This window comes from Lepidochelys olivacea (assembly GCF_965140295.1).
Source record: "Lepidochelys olivacea isolate rLepOli2 genome assembly, chromosome: 4".
In the NCBI taxonomy this organism is placed as follows: domain Eukaryota; kingdom Metazoa; phylum Chordata; order Testudines; family Cheloniidae; genus Lepidochelys; species Lepidochelys olivacea.
Window position 1 is genome coordinate 134,964,884 of NC_140414.1, and position 19,549 is coordinate 134,984,432.

The following is a 19,549-nucleotide window of genomic DNA, read 5'->3' on the forward strand; positions in this document are numbered from 1 at the left end:
CTCGATCTGCTCGCTATGCCCCTACTTATACATCCCAAAATGCCATTGGCCTTCTTGGCAACAAGGGCACACTGCTGGCTCATATCCAGCTTCTCGTCCACTGTCACCCCTAGGTCCTTTTCCGCAGAACTGCTGCCTAGCCATTCGGTCCCTAGTCTGTAGCTGTGCATTGGGTTCTTCCGTCCTAAGTGCAGGACTCTGCACTTATCCTTATTGAACCTCATCAGATTTCTTTTGGCCCAATCCTCCAATTTGTCTAGGTCCCTCTGTATCCTATCCCTGCCCTCCAGCGTATCTACCACTCCTCCCAGTTTAGTATCATCCGCAAATTTGCTGAGAGTGCAATCCACACCATCCTCCAGATCATTTATGAAGATATTGAACAAAACCGGCCCCAGGACCGACCCCTGGGGCACTCCACTTGACACCGGCTGCCAACTAGACATGGAGCCATTGATCACTACCCACTGAGCCCGACAATCTAGCCAACTTTCTACCCACCTTATAGTGCATTCATCCAGCCCATACTTCTTTAACTTGCTGACAAGAATACTGTGGGAGACCGTGTCAAAAGCTTTGCTAAAGTCAAGATACAATACATCCACTGCTTTCCCTTCATCCACAGAACCAGTAATCTCATAATAGAAGGCGATTAGATTAGTCAGGCATGACCTTCCCTTGGTGAATCCATGCTGACTGTTCCTGATCACTTTCCTCTCATGTAAGTGCTTCAGGATTGATTCTTTGAGGACCTGCTCCATGATTTTTCCGGGGACTGAAGTGAGGCCGACTGGCCTGTAGTTCCCAGGATCCTCCTTCTTCCCTTTTTTAAAGATTGGCACTACATTAGCCTTTTTCCAGTCATCCGGGACTTCCCCCGTTCACCACGAGTTTTCAAAAATAATGGCCAATGGCTCTGCAATCACAGCCGCCAGTTCCTTTAGCACTCTCGGAAGGGGAAAGGAAGTCACAAATTTCCATGGAAGTGCCCTTACGAATGCAAAAGTTTCACAGCCACTGGAAATCGTCCCAGCCCTGCAACACTATGCGGTCCCACCAGTCTGTGCTTGTTTCCTGAGCCCAGAATCGGCATTCCACCGCATGAACCTGCCCCATTAGCACCATGATGCCCACATTGCCAGGGTCCGTGCTTTGAGAGAAGTCTGTGTCCATGTCCTCATCACTCTCGTCACCGCGCTGACATCGCCTGCTCGCCCGGTTTTGCTTTGCCAGGTTCTGGTTGTGCATATACTGCTGGATAACGCGTGTGGTGTTTAATGTGCTCCTAATTGCCAAAGTGATCTGAGCGGGCTCCCTGCTTGCCGTGGTATGGCGTCTGCACAGAAAAAAGGCGCGGAACAATTGTCTGCCGTTGCTCTGACAGAGGGAGGGGCGATTGATATCATGGCTTACAGGGAATTAAAATCAACAAAGGGGGTGGCTTTGCGAGAAACAGAATGGCCCCCTGAAGGATAGAACTCAAAACCTCAAGGATAGAACTCAAAACTGTGTTTAGCAGGCCATTGATTTCACGGAGGGAGGGAGGGAGGAGAAAATGAATACAAAACAAATCTGGTCTATTTCTTGTTTTGATCCACTTCATCTATCTTTATACATCTTGCTGGCAGCAGACTGTGCAGTACAACTGCTAGCCATCGTCATCTCCTGGGTGCTCAGCAGAAGACGGTGCAGTATGACTGCTGGCCATCGTCTTCTGCTGGCTGCAGACTAAAAGACAGTGCACTGCTGGTAGGACTGAATCGCCACGAAACGAAACTTAAAAGGGAAATGACTTGGCTGAATCACTCCCATGTTTGCCCAGGAGCCCTTGACCTCATCGAGGTCGGTTAAAAGAGTACCCTGGACTACATCGACGACGGCTACCAGTCATACTGCACTCTCTGCTGCAAAAAGGCAATAAACTGTTGCTGTGTAGCAATGCAGTACCACGTCTGCCAGCACCCAGGAGACATACAGTGATGGTTAGCTGAGCGGGCTCCATGCTTACCATGGTATGGCGTCTGCACAGGTAACTCAAGAAAAAAGGCGCAAAACGATTGTCTGCCCTTGCTTTCACGGAGGGAGGGAGGGAAAGGGGGCCTGACGATATGTACCCAGAACTACCCGTGACAATGCTTTAGCCCCAGAATTCTACCCAGAATTCAAATGGGCGGCGGAGACTGTGGGAACTGTGGGATAGCTACTCATCGTGCAATGCTCTGGAAGTCGATGGTTGCCTCGGCACTGTGGACACAGTCCACCGATTACATGCACTTAGCGGGCCTCCTATTGACTACCCCTGAGTTAGATCCATAGCATGTTGCCAAGACCCACCCAGCCAGACACCTAGGAAAGAATTTTCTGTAATAACTCAGAGCCCTACCTATCTAGTGCCTCATCGTTAGCCATTGGAGATATTGGCTGCTAGAAGTCGTAGATCGGCTACATGCCTTTGTAGGCAATCTCATCATGCCATCCCATCCATAAACTTATTAAGGTCAGTCTTGAAGCCAGTTACGTTTTTTTGCCCCCACTGCTCCCCTTGGAAAGCTGTTTCAGAACTTCACTCCTCTGATGGTTAGAAACCTTTGTCTAATTTCAAGCCTAAACTTGTTGATGGCCAGTTTATATCCATTTGTTCTTGTGTCCACTTTGGCACTCAACATAAATAATTCCTCTCCCTCTCTGGTATTTATCCCTCTGATGTATTTAGAGAGAGCAATCTTATCTCCCCTCAGCCTTCTTTTGGTTAGGCTAAACAAGCCAAGCTCTTTGAGAATCTTCTCTTAAGGTAGGTTTTCCATTTCTTGGGTCATCCTAGTAGCCCTTCTCTGCACCTATTCCAGTTTGATTTCATCTTTCTTAACCATGGGAGACCAGAATTGCACACAGTATTCCAGAGGAGGTCTCACCAGTGCCTTGTATAATGGTGCTAACAGTTCCCTGTCTCTTGGAAACATGAACCAAATATAAACTAAAGACTCAAAAGCTGGAAAGGAAAAGAACGAAAAATGTATTATTTCTAAAAAATCTTATGATTTTTAAGCCAGGCTCATGTTCCCCTCCCCCAACCTGCCACGATTTTTGAACACTTGAAGCTGACAATACTGTGTGCACAGACATAAATGACTGCTCAAGGTTCAAAGGCTACGGAGAATCAAGCTCTGCCTGTGCATCACAGTTCTCACCTGGGAGAAGACAAGTATGGTATTACCACCAATGAATGCTGAAGACTGGTCTACCCTTAAAAACGGACACAGGCATAGTTATATCAGCCAGGGAGTGTTGAAAAAACGGCACCCACCCAGTGATGAGCTGCCAAAATCTTAACAATGGGTTCCCTCCTCACCCCATGACGGGGTCATTGCCCGCCCCCCCCCCCCGGATTCCTGCCCATCCAACCCCCCCGCGTTCCTTGATGCACCCCCCCCCAGGACCCCTGCCCCATCCACCCCCCTTCCCTGTCCCCTGACTGCTCCCAGAACTGGGCAGAGCACCTACCGGCAGCTCCCCACCCCACCCCCAGCCCCATCGCACCTTCGCTCCGCCTCTGCCTCCTCCCCTGAATGCGCCGCCCAGCTCCGCTTCTCCGCCCTTCTGGGGGGGCGGGTGCAGAGAAGCAGAGGAGGAGGCGGAGCGGAGGTGAGCTGGGGCTGTGGGTGGGGTGGGGAGCTGCCGGTAGGTGCTCTGTACCCACCAAATTTTCCCCTTGGGTGCTCCAGGGCTGGAGCACCTGTGGAGTTGGCACCTAAGGCAGAACTGGACAGGAGGGTCTCTCGGGCCACCGTAGTGGGTGCCTAAGAGCCAGAGGCACCTGCGGGGGGGGTGAGGTGGGGAGTCCTGTTAGGGGGCTTATTCCTTCACCCACTTACTTCCCTGGTCCTTCTCGCATGAACAGAGAGCAACAATACCCGAAGTCCAAAGGTGCAAACAATTCGATGTTTATTGGGGTGAACTTCCAGCAAGCATGATTCCAGTTTCCTTCCTTAGTATCCTCCTTCCCAGCTCTGACACCACAGAGCCTTACACCTGTGTCCCTGTTCCCATTTCCCCTTTTAGCAAAACATGATTCCAATTTCCTTACCCACATTCCCTGTTCCCATCTCCCCCACCCATACACCCACCCCCACTCACTTCCTCATTGACTGCAGACTATATAGTAAAACTTGAGTTCTGCTTAGCTATACCTTAACCAATCATTTTCCTGAAATTTAACTAACCAATCCTAACATACTGTAACATGATTATGTAACCAATTATATCCCACCACCTTAATTAGTTTACACCCAGCAAAATTAATTATACAGCAGTCAGGAACAATCAAAGAACCAGATGGAGATTATACAGACAAACAAGAGCAAAGTGGGAACTATAATGACAAAACAATACAGAAGTGAGGATTTCACATCCCAGCTATTGATAAGTGAGTTCTTGCCAGACAGGATGCTATCAAACTAAGTTTCCTTTTACATTTTCTAGGCACTTCCCTTTCTCTGGGGGCGATAGGAATACAATCCTGTCCTGATAATGCCTAACAGCCCAATAGCACCTTATTTCAATGTGACTAGTTTGGAATGTGAGGAGGTGACCGTTTGCTTCCCAGCTTATGGCTGCCTCTATTGCTTAGCCAAAGGCCTTAGCCTAAGAACAGGGCCTCAGACTGTCACAGTAAAGAAGGACCTTACACTGCCAGACAGTGATTTTGATTCTTTTATACCTCTATAACTAGCTAAGTGATAAGAATACACCTAAATTCTTAGAGTTTGGCCTTTACAGACAGGCCTGAATATCTATATCCAAACATCCTCATCCCCAAAACCTGCTTCCGTGTTGCCTCCATCTCTACTGAAGGAGTCAAACAACATGGCTGGCATAGTGGTGACTGAACCCCCTAAAATGGCATGCAGCTCATCATAGAAGTGGCATTTTTGTAGCTCTGACCCGGAGCGGCTGTTCGCCTCTCTGGTTTTCTGGTAGGCTTCCCTCAGCTCCTTAAGTTTCACGCAGCACTGCTTCGGGTCCCTGTTATGGCCTCTGTCCTTCATGCCATGGGAGATTTTGACAAATGTTTTGGCATTTCGAAAACTGAAATGTAGTTCTGATAGCACGGATTCCTCTCCCCATACAGCGATCAGATCCCGTACCTCCCGTTCGGTCCATGCTGGAGCTCTTTTGCGATTCTGGGACTTCATCATGCTCACCTCTGCTGATGAGCTCTGCATGGTCACCTGCAGCTTGCCAAGCTGGCCAAACAGGAAATTGAAATTCAAAAGTTCGCGGGCCTTTTCCTGTCTACCTGGTCAGTGCATCTGAGTTGAGAGTGCTGTCCAGAGCGGTCACAATGGAGCACTCTGGGATAGCTCCCGGAGGCCAATACCGTCTAATTGTGTCCACAGTACCCCAAATTCGATCTGGCAAGGCTGATTTCAGCGCTAATCCCCTTGTTGGGGGTGGAGTAAGGAAATTGATTTTAAGAGCCCTTTAAGTCGAAAAAAAGGGCTTCATCGTGTGAACGGGTGCAGGGTTAAATCGATTTAATGCTGCTAAATTCGACCTCAACTCCTAGTGTAGACCAAGGCTTAGAGACTAACAAATTTACTAGAGCATAAGCTTTCGTGGGCTACAGCCCACTTCATCGGATGCATAGAATGGAACATATGGTAAGATAGATAGATATAGATATATACACACACACATACAGATAAGTTGGAAATTACCATACAAACTGTGAGAGGCTAATTAGTTTAGATGAGCTATTATCAGCAGGAGAAAAAAACTTTTGTAGTGATAATCAAGATGGCCCATTTAGACAGTTGACAAGAAGGTGTGAGGATACTTAACTTAAGGAAATAGATTCAATATGTGTAATGACCCAGCCACTCCCAGTCTCTATTCAAACCCAAGTTAATGGTATCTAGTTTGCATATTAATTCAAGCTCAGCAGTTTGCCGTTGGAGTCTGTTTCTGAAGCTTTCCTGTTGCAAAATTGCCACCCTTAAATCTTTTACTGAGTGGCCAGAGAGGTTGAAGTGTTCTCCTACCAGTTTTTGAATGTTATGATTCCTGATGTCAGATTTGTGTCCATTTATTCTTTTGCGTAGAGACTGTCTGGTTTGGCCAATGTACATGGCAGAGGGGCATTGCTGGCACATGATGGCATATATCACATTGGTAGATGTGCAGGTAAACAAGCCCCTGATGGTGTGGCTAATGTGATTAGGTCCTATGATGGCATCACTTGAATAAATATGTGGACAGAGTTGGCATCGGGCTTTGTTGCAAGGATAGGTTCCTGGGTTAGTGTTTTTGGTGTGTGGTTGCTGGTGAGTATTTGCTTCAGGTTGGGGGGCTGTCTGTAAGCGAGGACTGGTCTATCTCCCAAGATCTGTGAGAGTGAGGGATCATTTTTCAGGATAGGTTGTAAATCTTTGATGATGCGCTGGAGAGGTTTTAGTTGGGGGCTGAAGGTGACAGCTAGTGGCATTCTGTAATTTTTTTGTTGGGCCTGTCCTGTAGTAGGTGAGTTCTGGGTACTCTTCTGGCTCTGTCAGTCTGTTTTTTCACTTCAGCAGGTGGGTATTGTAGTTTTAAGAATGCTTGATCAAGATCTTGTAGGTGTTTGTCTCTGTCTGAGGGATTGGAGCAAATGCGGTTGTATCGTAGAGCTTGGCTGTAGACAATGGATCGTGTGGTGTGTCCTGGATGGAAGCTGGAGGTATGTAGATAAGTATAGGTTTTCAGTATAGGGTGGTGTTTATGTGACCATCACTTATTAGCACAGTAGTGTCCAGGAAATGGACCACTTGTGTGGATTGGTCTAGGCTAAGGTTGATGGTGGGATGGAAATTGAGGAATTCCACCAGAATTTCAACAAGGGCTTCTTTTCCATGGGTCCAGATGATGAAGATGTCATCTGTGTAATGTAAGTAGAGTAGGGGTGTTAGGGGACGAGAGCTAAGGAAGCGTTGTTCTAACTCAGCCACAAAAATATTAGCATACTGTGGGGCCATGTGGGTTCCCATAGCAGTGCCGCTGACTTGAAGGTATACATTGTCCCCAAATGTGAAATAGTTGTGGGTGAGGACAAAGTCACAAAGGTCAGCCACCAGGTTTGCTGTGACATTATCGGGGATACTGTTCCTGACGGCTTGTAGTCCATCTTTGTGTGGAATGTTGGTGTAGAGGGCTTCTACATCCATGGTGGCCAGGAGGGTTTTCTGGAAGATCATCGAAGAATTGTAGTTTCCTCAGGAAGTCAGTGGTGTCTCAAAGATAGCTGGGAGTGCTGGTAGCATAGGGCCTGAGGAGAGAGTCCACCTAGCCAGGCAATCCTGCTGACAGGGTGCCAATACCTGAGAAGATGGGGCCCCAGGATTCCCAGGACTAGATTAGATGACCTTCTGACCTAAAATCGATGAGTCTAAGCTTTTCTTTGCAACTGTGAGAGCTAGAAATGTAATAATTTAATGAAAGCAGCGATTCTCATGCAGTATTGTGAATTCAGCAGCTGTGGCTTAAAGAATAACTCCAAATAGTAGACTTGTAAGAAGAATGTGCAAGAGTTTACAGCTTTGGCACAGTAGATGTAGAATGTCACCCTTCTGATTTGGTAGCATTTTGCACCGGTGTAAATGACTGCAAGTTGCAAGGCAGTGAAAATTAGTTCAGTGGACAAATCAGTAAATTGCACTGGGAGACAGAGAAAGAGCATGAATAACAAGCAACTTGAACCATGAGCAGGTCATGCTGAACACATGGGAGCAGACCATGGAGAGCCCACATAGCTGTGGGAGAGAGCAGATTGAACAACAAAACGAACTAGATTGCTACACATCTTGCTAATTTTTTTTTATATAGTGCCTATCACTATGGTAGCTAAGCACTGATTTATAAACAGAAATCATATTCTATCATAACTGATTAATGCAAAATAATCAGTAAAAATAATTCCAGACATAGGCAGCTCCTAACCAAGTATAGAACTTGTAAACAGCACTAAGGAACATCATGCGCTATAATAACCGTGACAAGGGATCTGTCTTGTGTCATGACAAGGGATAAACTTCCTCCCAGATATATTTAAAACATGGTTCTGTCTTTTAATGTAGATGGGACCTAACTAATTTCAAATTATTCCTTGAAAGTTGCTTGGACTGAAGAGGGCTAGTAGCATGGTTCAAACATTATTAGGTCCTATCTACAAGGCAGAACCGCGCTTTTACTGTCTCAGAAAATGGTGTTTTAACATGACATGGTTGGTAAGCATGCAGGAAAAGCGATAGAGTGTGAGATCAATCACCTCTTTGGTCTGGTATCCTGTCTCTGAGGGACCAATAATAGATACTTCAGAGGAAGGTGTAAACCCTTGAATGTACCAGGGTGGATTTGATTTAAATCACTAGTCAGGAAGACTCGATTTAATCATGGATTTCTACATAAAAGTGCATTCTTGTTGGTTGTTATAACCTTAATACATATTCTTCACAACTCAGAGATAGATGTAAGTTTCATTTTTAAAAGTACACACTATACATTTTTAAGTGATTTATTTTGAAAACTTTTCAGATTAGTTTTACAGCTATATCAGAAAATGAATGATTGTTGGTTATTTCATTTACCAAAGCATATATTTATGAAGTCATTGGGAGGTGAACGATCTCCAATTCAACAGGTTAATCATTAATATTTGGAGGATTTTCTTGCCTTGTTGTATTAAGAGGAGAACATCACCAGACAGACATTTAAATGTTTTATTTAACTAAAAACAACAATGTTATGTATTCTGGATTTTTTTCTTCAACAGCAAACATATAGGAGTGATTTTGCATGCTAGAGGCTGTATGAACAGACCAGGAGTGGGTGCTTTCACAGCAAAGAAGTGTGAAAGATACCCCGGGTTGGAGGGGACACAATTGTTCAGTTGTCCAGATTGTACTGTAGGGAATGTTACACCAACACACTTGGATGACAATGCCCCCTCCCTCCATTTGTGGATTTTCCAACTCCAAAACGATTTCCCACTGACCAGTAGCAATCCAGTGTTGCAAGCTTCCAGAGTGTGATTGCTACTTGCTTTTCCACTGTCAGTGCTGCTTTCATTCTGGTGTCCCTCCACTGCCAGGCTGAGGTGAGCTCTGCACACAGATCCAGAAATGTGGGTTTTCACATCCAAAAGTTCTGCAGCCACTGATCATCAACCCAAACCTGCATTACAATGCAATCTCAACAGGCAATGCTCATTTCTCAAGCCCAGAATGGTCTCAACCATGTGCGGATGTCACCAACAAGCTTGAATTGTTTTCCGCTATGTTCCTCAGCAAACTGTCCTCAAAGAAATTGTCATGTCCTCTATTGCTGCAGTACTTCCTGCAGGTCTGCTAATACAGGAGGATCATGCATCCTAACTTCCATGAGAATAGTGCAGAGTTCTGTGGGCTCCATGCTTGTCAGGAATGGTGGACACCAAAAAGTGCTGTGCGGGTTTGCAGAATTTAAAAAAGAGGTGCAAAGATTAGGAATATGGATGGCATTATGGGATGGAGAAAGTTGCATGCTGAGAAGTTGACCCCCCTAGCTCTCAGAGATTCATGGGCAAATGATTCCTGTCCCCACAAGACATGGCAAAAAATTCCCAAAAGGCATCAAGCTGGGCGGCACCGCATGGCACATTGGGACACCTATCTGTGATGCACTGCCATTTGCATGGACACAAGTATTCCTGATAGGTATATGCGGCACTCCCACACGCTGCCAAATACGCACACGCACGAACAATACAAAAACTTTGATGGCTGTTTGCCGTCATAACTTGCGTCAACCAGAGTTTGTAGTATAGACATGACCTCAGCCTTTTTGATGTTGTCCGTTATTAGCTCGCCTTCCTCGCTAAGTAGAGGACCTACACTTTCCTCTGTCTTTCTCTTGCTCCTGAGGTATTTATAGAACTTCCTATTGCTTTTTATGCCCTTTGATAGGTGTAATTCATTTTGTGCCTTAGTCTTTCTGATTTTGTCCCTACATGCTTGTATAACCCTTCTGCCCATCAGAGTGGGCAGCAACAAGGGCCGGGTTCAGTAGCTAGAGGTTCCATTCCAATAACATAATGCAAAACCGGCTCGAGCTCCCACCCAGTGACCTGGGACAAATATATACCACTCCCGCTGGGCGCCTCCAAGAGGCAATACTTCCCCTCTCACAAGCACAGAGTCTGAGTGTAGCAAAAAGCCTTTGAGAAACAATTTGGCATTATGTTGGGAAAACACCACCAACAGGATTCATAACACAACCCATGAGCAAAAAATCCACCCCAAGCAAATTGGGGCATGTCCTTTCCCTTTGATTCTTGAGTCCAGCCACCCAAAATCACCCAAAGACCCAAAAGTCTCTGTCCCTGGTCAGGGGAGCCCCAGAGTTTGAAAGTTTATCTGCAGAGTTTTACCTCCCGACCTGGGTAGAGATGGGGGGAGGGTTAAGGGGCACCTTACGTGGTCCAAAGCTGATTTCCCCACCTCTCCATGGGGCTCCGCTCTGCCAGCCACCCCCATGAGCTGTTCCAGGCATCCAACAAACTGCTCTGCCCCACCAGTCGCTCTGCTCTGCCAGCCGTCCCGCAAACTGCTCCACCGTATATCTTCAGGCTCCCCCACTACTTAACACAACACTCAGTGATTTCAGCTGGTAGTAGGGGAGCCTCAGCGCTGGTGCACTATTAGCCCAAAATAAATTCAGCTCAACAGCCTGTAACTAGACTCCTAATAGAATCAAAATTCACTCTGATATTCCACATTGAAGAGAGGAGGAAGTGCAATTATCATGTAAGGGGACCCATGCCACCAAGTATTAATACCTGCCCCCAGCCTCTCTCCATTCACTGGGTTTTTGGAACGCATGACCCTTGCCTAGCGAGTGCTGCTTAATTGATGGTGAGTCCCTCCATCATAACAAAAGGCCAAGTACAGTTCCACTGTCCTTGAGTCACATAATCTGGATAATAACAGTTTACTCCTGCCCCAATAACAGAGAAACTGGGGCTCCTACAGCAGCCAAAGTGACCACCTAGGCAGGGTGGGTGTGCCTATGCAAATGAGATCAGCCCCTGAAGTTCTTTTCCACAACCACCATGACTCGCCACCAGATGTCAGGGTAGAGCTCATCCTGACTCTGCTTACACTTGTACTATTCTTTTGTACTCATCCTCAGCAATTTTTCAGTGTTTTCAATTTTTGTAGGATTCCTTTTTGATTTGCAGGTCATTAAAGAACTCCTGATGTAGCCATATGGGCCTCTTCCTATTTTTCCAATCTTTCCTTCACATTAGTATAGTTTACTGTTGCACCTTTAATAGTGTCTCTTTGAGAAACTGCAAGCTTTCCTGAATTCAGTTTCCCCTAAGATTTTCTTCTCATAGGACCTTACCAGTTCTCTGAGTTTGTTAAAGTCTACTTTTTTGAAGTCCATTGTTCTTATTCTGGGGCTCTCACCTCCTTTCCTTTCCATAGAATTATGAAATCTATCATTTCACGATTCACTGTCACCCAAATTGATTTCAGTCTTCAGATTTGCTACCACTTCCTCCTTCTTCTTCAGAATCAAGTCTAAAATGGTTATCCCTCGGTTACTGCCTCCACCTTCTGAAACAAAAAGTTGTCTCCAGTACATTCCAAGAACTTATTGGACATTTTGTGTTTTATTATATTAGTTTTCCAACAGATGTCTGGGTTTTCCCATTACTAGCAGATCTTGTGTTTTGGATATTTCTGTTATTTGTTTTAGAAATGCCTCATCCACCCAGAGATTTCCAACTGGTCTGTCTCTCCCCTCCTTCTGGACTTCAGGTCTAGCATATACATTCTTGACATATAATGCAACACCTCCACCTTCCCCCCCACACACACTTCTTGTCCTTCCTGGACAAGCAGTATCCCTCTATTCTAATATTCCAGTCATGAGATTTCTTCACAAAGTCTCTGTGATGCCAATTAAATCATAATTTAGCTTGTGTACTAATACTTCCAGTTCTTCCTGTTTAATCCCCATGCTCCTTACAACTAAGTAAAGGCAGCTAAGATGTTGAATCAATTCCTCCGCTGATTTCTCTATTGTTCATATGACCCTATTGCAACTTTCCGTTTTCTCCCCCAATATTTAGCCCTCTGTTATTGTCAGCTTTTTTATACCTACATCTGGGCTCTTATTATTTTGAGGCAGTGAGATCTACAGGATGATTGCATTGTTTTTGTGTTCTGCTGGCTCTAAATGTATTTGTTTTTTTAATTTATGGCAGGACCTCTTAGAACTTTGGACAAGCCCCCTCTTTTACTTTTTTACATAAATCAAAAGAAAACAAATAGTGTAAAAAGTGTGTCCTTGTCCGATTTAAATGTGTTCACTTTTCACTTCACTGAGTAATCCCGTTTTTCTGATTATAGTGTCTTACACATGCAAGCTGGCCGGTACAAACTAATACCTGGATCCTCAAAGGTATCTAGGCTCCCGACTTCCAGCCTAAATACCTTTGAGGATCTGGATCTAAGACCTTGATTCTGCAAATACACATGTGTGTAACTTTTACTCACATGACTAGTCCCATTAAAGTCAGTTGGCTTGCTCACATGTGTATGTAATTGCAGGACTGAGTCGAGACTGGAAAGCAAAAACAGGCCAGGTTTCACAAGCAATGTAAAAAAAAGGGCAATTAAACAGAGAAGCATTATATTCCCCATTGTACAAAAGCAAGGAGATTACTGAGAAATATTGTCTCAAATGATCAGAAACAATAAAAAATTGTAATCTAAACAATGAAGAAGAAAAATTGCCCATGTCTTTCAGAGCAATGAGAAAAACAGCAGCAATTTCAGAATACGTTGCTGTTTGCCATCAGATTAAAAATGTGCTATAAAGAGATTAAAATCTATTTTTCAACCGCTGCTCTATTTGTCGTTCAAAATACATTGTTACACCAGCTTTGACAGACTTGTGTAATTTGTCATGTTTATAAAGTATTTCAATATGGGCACTGGCTGTAGGGTTGACACCACTGTGCTGCTGAGAGCCCCAACTCTGTCTTGGCTGAGCTGTTGAAGGTAATGTGGAAATACTGGACATTGGTCTGCGGTCTAATAAAGCAGGCTGAAAGTGTGAAGTTCTTACAAAAGTAGTTGCATTACTCAAATACGTAAACTATCTTGCTATGGCATGGAGAATAGTTAGATTCAAATTAAGCATCCTAACTGGATAGTTCCTGCAATCTGGGCTGGGGGTTATGTAGGGGTACCATATTTGAACATTCAAAAAAGAGGACACTCCACGGAGGGGAGGTGGTATTTGCTCATGCCCCCCTGGCCCCACCCCAACTCCACCACTTCCCCACCCCCATTCCAACCCCTTCCCCAAAGTCCCTGCCCCAACTCCGCCCCTCCCTGCCCCATTGGACCCCGCCCGCTGCTGGCTCCCTCACCGCTCGCCGCTTCACCGCCCACTGTTGGCTCGCCACTCGCCTCTTCACCCTCACCTGCCCACCTGCCTGCCAGCCAGCCAGCGGCTCCCTTGCCGCTCGCCTCTTCACCACCTCCCGCTCACCTACTCACCCCCCACCCGCTGCTGGCTCACCGCTCGCCTCTTCACCCCACCCTGCTTGCCTACTCACCCCTCCTGCTGCAGGTCCCTCTGGCTCCTAGGATCAGGGGCAGCCGAGGGGTCTCCACATGCTGCACCCACCACAAGCGCGAGCTCTGTGCTCCCACTGGCCGGAAAAAGCACCAATGGGAGCTGCCAGAGCCGCGGAGTGGGGCTTGCAGGTGCCAGCAGCGCATAGAGAGCCCTCTGCCCCCACCCGACCCTAAGAGCCAGAGGAACCTGCCAGGGGCGAGGTGGGGAGTCCCGGCAGTGCTTACCTGGGCAGCTCCCAGGAAGCATCCGGCAGGTCCCTCTGGCTCCTCCTAGGGTCGGGTCGAAGGGCTCTCTGCCCGCTGCCGGCGCCTGCAAGCCCCGCCCCTTCAGTTCTGATTGGGCAAGAGGGAGCCGGTGCAGCACTCGGAGACCCCCCTCCGCCTCTGTGCCTAGGGGCCGCCCACACTGCAGGCTCCTGCCAGCAGGTGGGCGCCAGGAGCTACCCCAGGAAGCGCCACCAGCCCCGGGACTTTGGTGCGCGCGGTGAGGTGAGCAGTCCCCAATATCAGGACAAAGGGCGTCCCAACCAATGTGGCAAAATCCCAGGGGTTTTAGATATTTTAAAATTCCTCCCAGACGGCAATTTAAGAACTAAAAAGCTGGACATGTCCGGGAAAATACGGACGTATGGTAACCCTAGGGTTATGGATTTAGGACCATATTTTCAAAGGTATTTAGGTGCTTAAAGATGCAAATAGAGGCCTGGTGGGATTTTCAAAAGTGGCTAGACATCTAACTCCACAGCGATCTCAATCTTTAGGTGTCTAAATAGCTTTAAAAATCTGGCCCGTAAAGTCAGTGTTCTCTGCTGTGAGGAGCCAAATGCTAGAAGGGCTTTTGCAATGAATTATAAATTATGTATTATTTATTTGGATCTCTTTTTAGATACATGCATTATTGCTTCTTTCCTCAAGGGAATTGTTCCAGAATTGCTCTCTCGCCACTTCATCATTGTTGTTTGGAGAACAACACTATTTATTAAGAATTGAAGTCTTGTAACCTCAGTAAAGTAGTTCATTTTTGTGTAACTTAATTAGGCCTTTACAGAGGTCTCCAGCTTTTATTGACTTGAAGGAACTATTAGTGAATAGTAACACGGTACTACTACATATCTTTACAGGGAACTCTGGTCTGTGGCATAATTAACATTGCAGGAGAAAAAGCTTCTCAGATATGCTAGATTTTGCATGCTAGAAAAGGAAAACGGTCTGAACCACAGACATAGCTATTTTTCCCATACTGACTGTCTTACTTCAATGGTTGGGGTAAAGCAAGTCATCCTACTGCAGTAGGTCTGCACTTAAATAATGGCTGTTTCTGGTTACTGATCTTTTTAATTATTTCTGCAGCACTGCTCTTACCATTTTATTGAGCTGTGTTGTGCTTTAATGGTTATTTTGACTGACTACTGAAATATAGAACTGTGCATCAAGATTGCTTCAGCACCAGTGAAGAAATGCTTAGAAAGTTACAATGTATTCTCTAGAAAGCACATTTACTCAACAGAGAGCTGCTATAATTAAGAATAGTGTGGGACACTACTAACAGGCGTCGGACTATATTTTACATGGTACAGTAATTTAAAACAATAACATTTTTACTGTGATGAGTTACAAACTGCATACAGAGAGCACTGTACATAACATTGGTCATTTGTATAATTTTTTTGAAATATGCTGCAGAATCCACTCTGTGCTGCACCATTGTTCTCCAGAATCGAAACTCTAATTTTAAAAAACAAATACATTTCTGGTCCCTATAGTTGCCAAGATAAATTTCTAGATGAGAACAGAGGATAAACTCGTGGACTGTTTGTCTTCCCACAGCCTCAAACAAAACTTCAGTAAATGTCATTAAACTCAGTGGGACATTAACTTTGAAACCGAATGGGGAATGAAAACTATCAACATTGCTAGGCAAGGCTGAGAGCTTCTTAACCAGGCTGTGATCCCTAAGCCTTTTAGCACCCATCAACCCTTAACCTGGCGGCGGGGCTACTCAGGGAGACCAGGGGTTTAAAAAGCCCACTCCTAAGCGACCAGAGGAGCTAGTGAACAGGAGTGGCTAACAGGGGAGTTTGGCGAGGGAGTTTAGAGGGAGAGTGTAAGCAGGGGTTAGAATTCAACATTCATTAAACTTAAAAGCCAAAAACACCCCTCTTGATATAAACAAAACAACAGCAAAGGAACCAGCTGCAGGAGTAAAAAGAAAATGCAGGCAAAAGTCCAGCAACAAAGTGGGGGCTACCCAGTTTATTGCACCCAGTGCAGCATGTATGATTACCTGCCCTATGGGCAGGTGGAGTATGTGTGCATTTGGTGCAAGGAGCTCCTGGCCCTCAGAGACCGTGTTCGGGCTTTGGAGACTAGAGTGGCTGAACTGGAGGAGCTGAGGGAGACAGAGAGGTACATAAATGAGACTTTCCGGGACACAGTAGAACAGTCTGACAGCCACTGTGCTGTTGAGAAGAATGAAAGTCGTAGAGAAGGAGAGTATCTAACTGCAGCAGAGGGAAACAATCCCATAGTTGGGACCTTCCTTCCAGATGATGATGTGGTATCCTCTCGCACTGATTAGGAAGAGGCATTAGGAAGAGACAGGTATTAGTAATGGGCGATTCGATCATTAGAAACATAGATAGCTGGGTTTGCGATGACCAGGAGAACCGCATGGTGACTTGCCTCCCTGGTGCAAAGGTTGCGGATCTCTTGAGACATCTATATAGACTTATGTGTAGTGCTGGGGGAGAGCCGGTGGTCGTGGTACATGTAGGTACCATTGACATAGGGAATCACAGGAGAGAGGTCCTGGAGGCCAAATTTAGGGTGTTAGGTAAGAGATTGAAGTCCAGGACCTCCATGGTAGCATTCTCTGAGATGATCCCAGTTTCACGCGCAGGGCCAATTAGACAGGCAGAACTGCAGAGTCTCAATGTGTGGATGAGACAATGGTGTAGGCAGGAGGAGTTTACATTTATTAGGAACTGGGGAAACTTTTGGGAAAGGGGGAGCCTATACAGGAAGGATGGGCTCTACCTAAACTAAAATGGAATCAGATTGCTGGCACTTAACATTAAAAGGGTCGTAGAGCAGTTTTTAAACTAAGGGCTGGGGGAAAGCCGATGGGTGTGGAGGAGCACATGGTTCGGACATCCCTTAGGTGATGATCTATTAATAGAGAATCTCTATGGTACAGGCAGGGTCTGATCAGAAACAATCAAATAAAAAAGAGTCCCATTCAATTACATTGTGTAATGGCAGACAGCTAAAAGGAGACACGTTTTTAAAGTGCTTATATATCATAGAATCATAGAATCATAGAATATCAGCATTGGAAGGGACCTCAGGAGGTCATCTAGTCCAACCCCCTGCTCAAAAGCAGGACCAATCCCCAATTAAATCATCCCAGCCAGGGCTTTGTCAAGCCTCACCTTAAAAACTTCTAAGGAAGGAGATTCCACCACCTCCCTAGCTAACGCATTCCAGTGTTTCACCACCCTCCTAGTGAAAAAGTTTTTCCTAATATCCAACCTAAACCTCCCCCACTGCAACTTGAGACCATTACTCCTTGTCCTGTCCTCTTCCACCACTGAGAATAGTCTAGAACCATCCTCTCTGGAACTACCTCTGAGGTAGTTGAAAGCAGCTATCAAATCCCCCCTCATTCTTCTCTTTTGCAGACTAAACAATCCCAGTTCCCTCAGCCTCTCCTCATAACTCATGTGTTCCAGACCCCTAATCATTTTTGTTGCCCTTCGCTGGACTCTCTCCAATTTATCCACATCCTTCTTGTAGTGTGGGGCCCAAAACTGGACACAGTACTCCAGGTGAGGCCTCACCAATGTCGAATAGAGGGGGACGATCACGTCCCTCGATCTGCTCGCTATGCCCCTACTTATACATCCCAAAATGCCATTGGCCTTCTTGGCAACAAGGGCACACTGCTGACTCATATCCAGCTTCTCGTCCACTGTCACCCCTAGGTCCTTTTCCGCAGAACTGCTGCCTAGCCATTTGGTCCCTAGTCTGTAGCTGTGCATTGGGTTCTTCCGTCCTAAGTGCAGGACCCTGCACTTATCCTTATTGAACCTCATCAGATTTCTTTTGGCCCAATCCTCCAATTTGTCTAGGTCCCTCTGTATCCTATCCCTGCCCTCCAGCGTATCTACCACTCCTCCCAGTTTAGTATCATCCGCAAATTTGCTGAGAGTGCAATCCACACCATCCTCCAGATCATTTATGAAGATATTGAACAAAACCGGCCCCAGGACCAACCCCTGGGGCACTCCACTTGACACCGGCTGCCAACTAGACATGGAGCCATTGATCACTACCCATTGAGCCCGACAATCTAGCCAACTTTCTACCCACCTTATAGTGCATTCATCCAGCCCATACTTCTTTAACTTGCTGACAAGAATACTGTGGGAGACCGTGTCAAAAGCTTTGCTAAAGTCAAGATACAATACATCCACTGCTTTCCCTTCATCCACAGAACCAGTAATCTCATCATAAAAGGCGATTAGATTAGTCAGGCATGACCTTCCCTTGGTGAATCCATGCTGACTGTTCCTGATCACTTTCCTCTCATGTAAGTGCTTCAGGATTGATTCTTTGAGGACCTGCTCCATGATATTTCCGGGGACTGAGGTGAAGCTGACTGGCCTGTAGTTTCCAGGATCCTCCTTCTTCCCTTTTTTAAAGATTGGCACTACATTAGCCTTTTTCCAGTCATCTGGGACTTCCCCCGTTCGCCACGAGTTTTCAAAGATAATGGCCAATGGCTCTGCAATCACAGCCGCCAATTCCTTTAGCACTCTAGGATGCAACTCGTCCGGCCCCATGGACTTGTGCACATCCAGCTTTTCTAAATAGTCCCTAACCACCTCTTTCTCCACAGAGGGCTGGCCTTCTATTCCCCATGTTGTGATGCCCAGCGCAGCAGTCTGGGAGCAGACCTTGTTAGTGAAGACAGAGGCAAAAAAAGCATTGAGTACATTAGCTTTTTCCACATCCTCTGTCACTAGGTTGCCTCCCTCATTCACTAAGGGGCCCACACTTTCCTTGGCTTTCTTCTTGTTGCCAACATACCTGAAGAAACCCTTCTTGTTACTCTTAACATCTCTCGCTAGATGAGATCAATGCTAGAAGTCTAAATAATAAAATGGGTGAACTAGAGTGCCTCGTATTAAATGAGGATATTGATATAATAGACTTACAGAAACTTGGTGGAATGAGGATAATCAATGGGATACAGTAATACCAGGGTACAAAATATATCAGAAGGACAGAACAGGTCCTGCTGGTGGGGGAGTGGCACCATATGTGAAAGAAAGCATAGAATCAAATTAAGTAAAAATTGTAAATGAATCAAACTGTACCATAGAATCTCTATGGATAGAAATCCCATGCTCTAATAATAAGAATATAGCGGTAGGGACATCTTACTGACCACTTGACCAGGATGGTGATAGTGACTGTGAAATGCTCAGGGAGATTAGAGAGGCTACTAAAATAAAAAACTCAATAATAATAATGGGGGATTTCAATTATCCCCATATTGACTGGGTACATGTCACCTCAGGATGGGATGCAGAGATAAAGTTTCTTGACACCTTAAATGACTGCTTCTTGGAGCAGCTGGTCCTGGAACCCACCAGAGGAGAGGCAACTCTTGATTTAGTCCTAAGTGGAGCACAGGATCTGGTCCCAGAGGTGAATATAGCTGGACCGCTTAATAATAGTGACCATAATATAATTAAATTTAATATCCCTGTGGCAGGAAAACACCACAGCGGCCCAACACTGTAGCATTTATTTTCAGAAAGGAGAACTACACAAAAATGAGGGGGTTAGTTAAACAGAAATTAAAGGGTACAGTG

General features: G+C 45.7%; 1 protein-coding gene across 3 annotated transcripts in view; it reads right to left on the minus strand.

Moving 5' to 3' along the window:
* The window catches only part of ST3GAL5 (ST3 beta-galactoside alpha-2,3-sialyltransferase 5), a 103,591-nt gene that overhangs the window by 58,636 nt on the left and 25,406 nt on the right, over positions 1-19,549 (minus strand). The gene's annotated exons all lie outside the window — the stretch shown is intronic.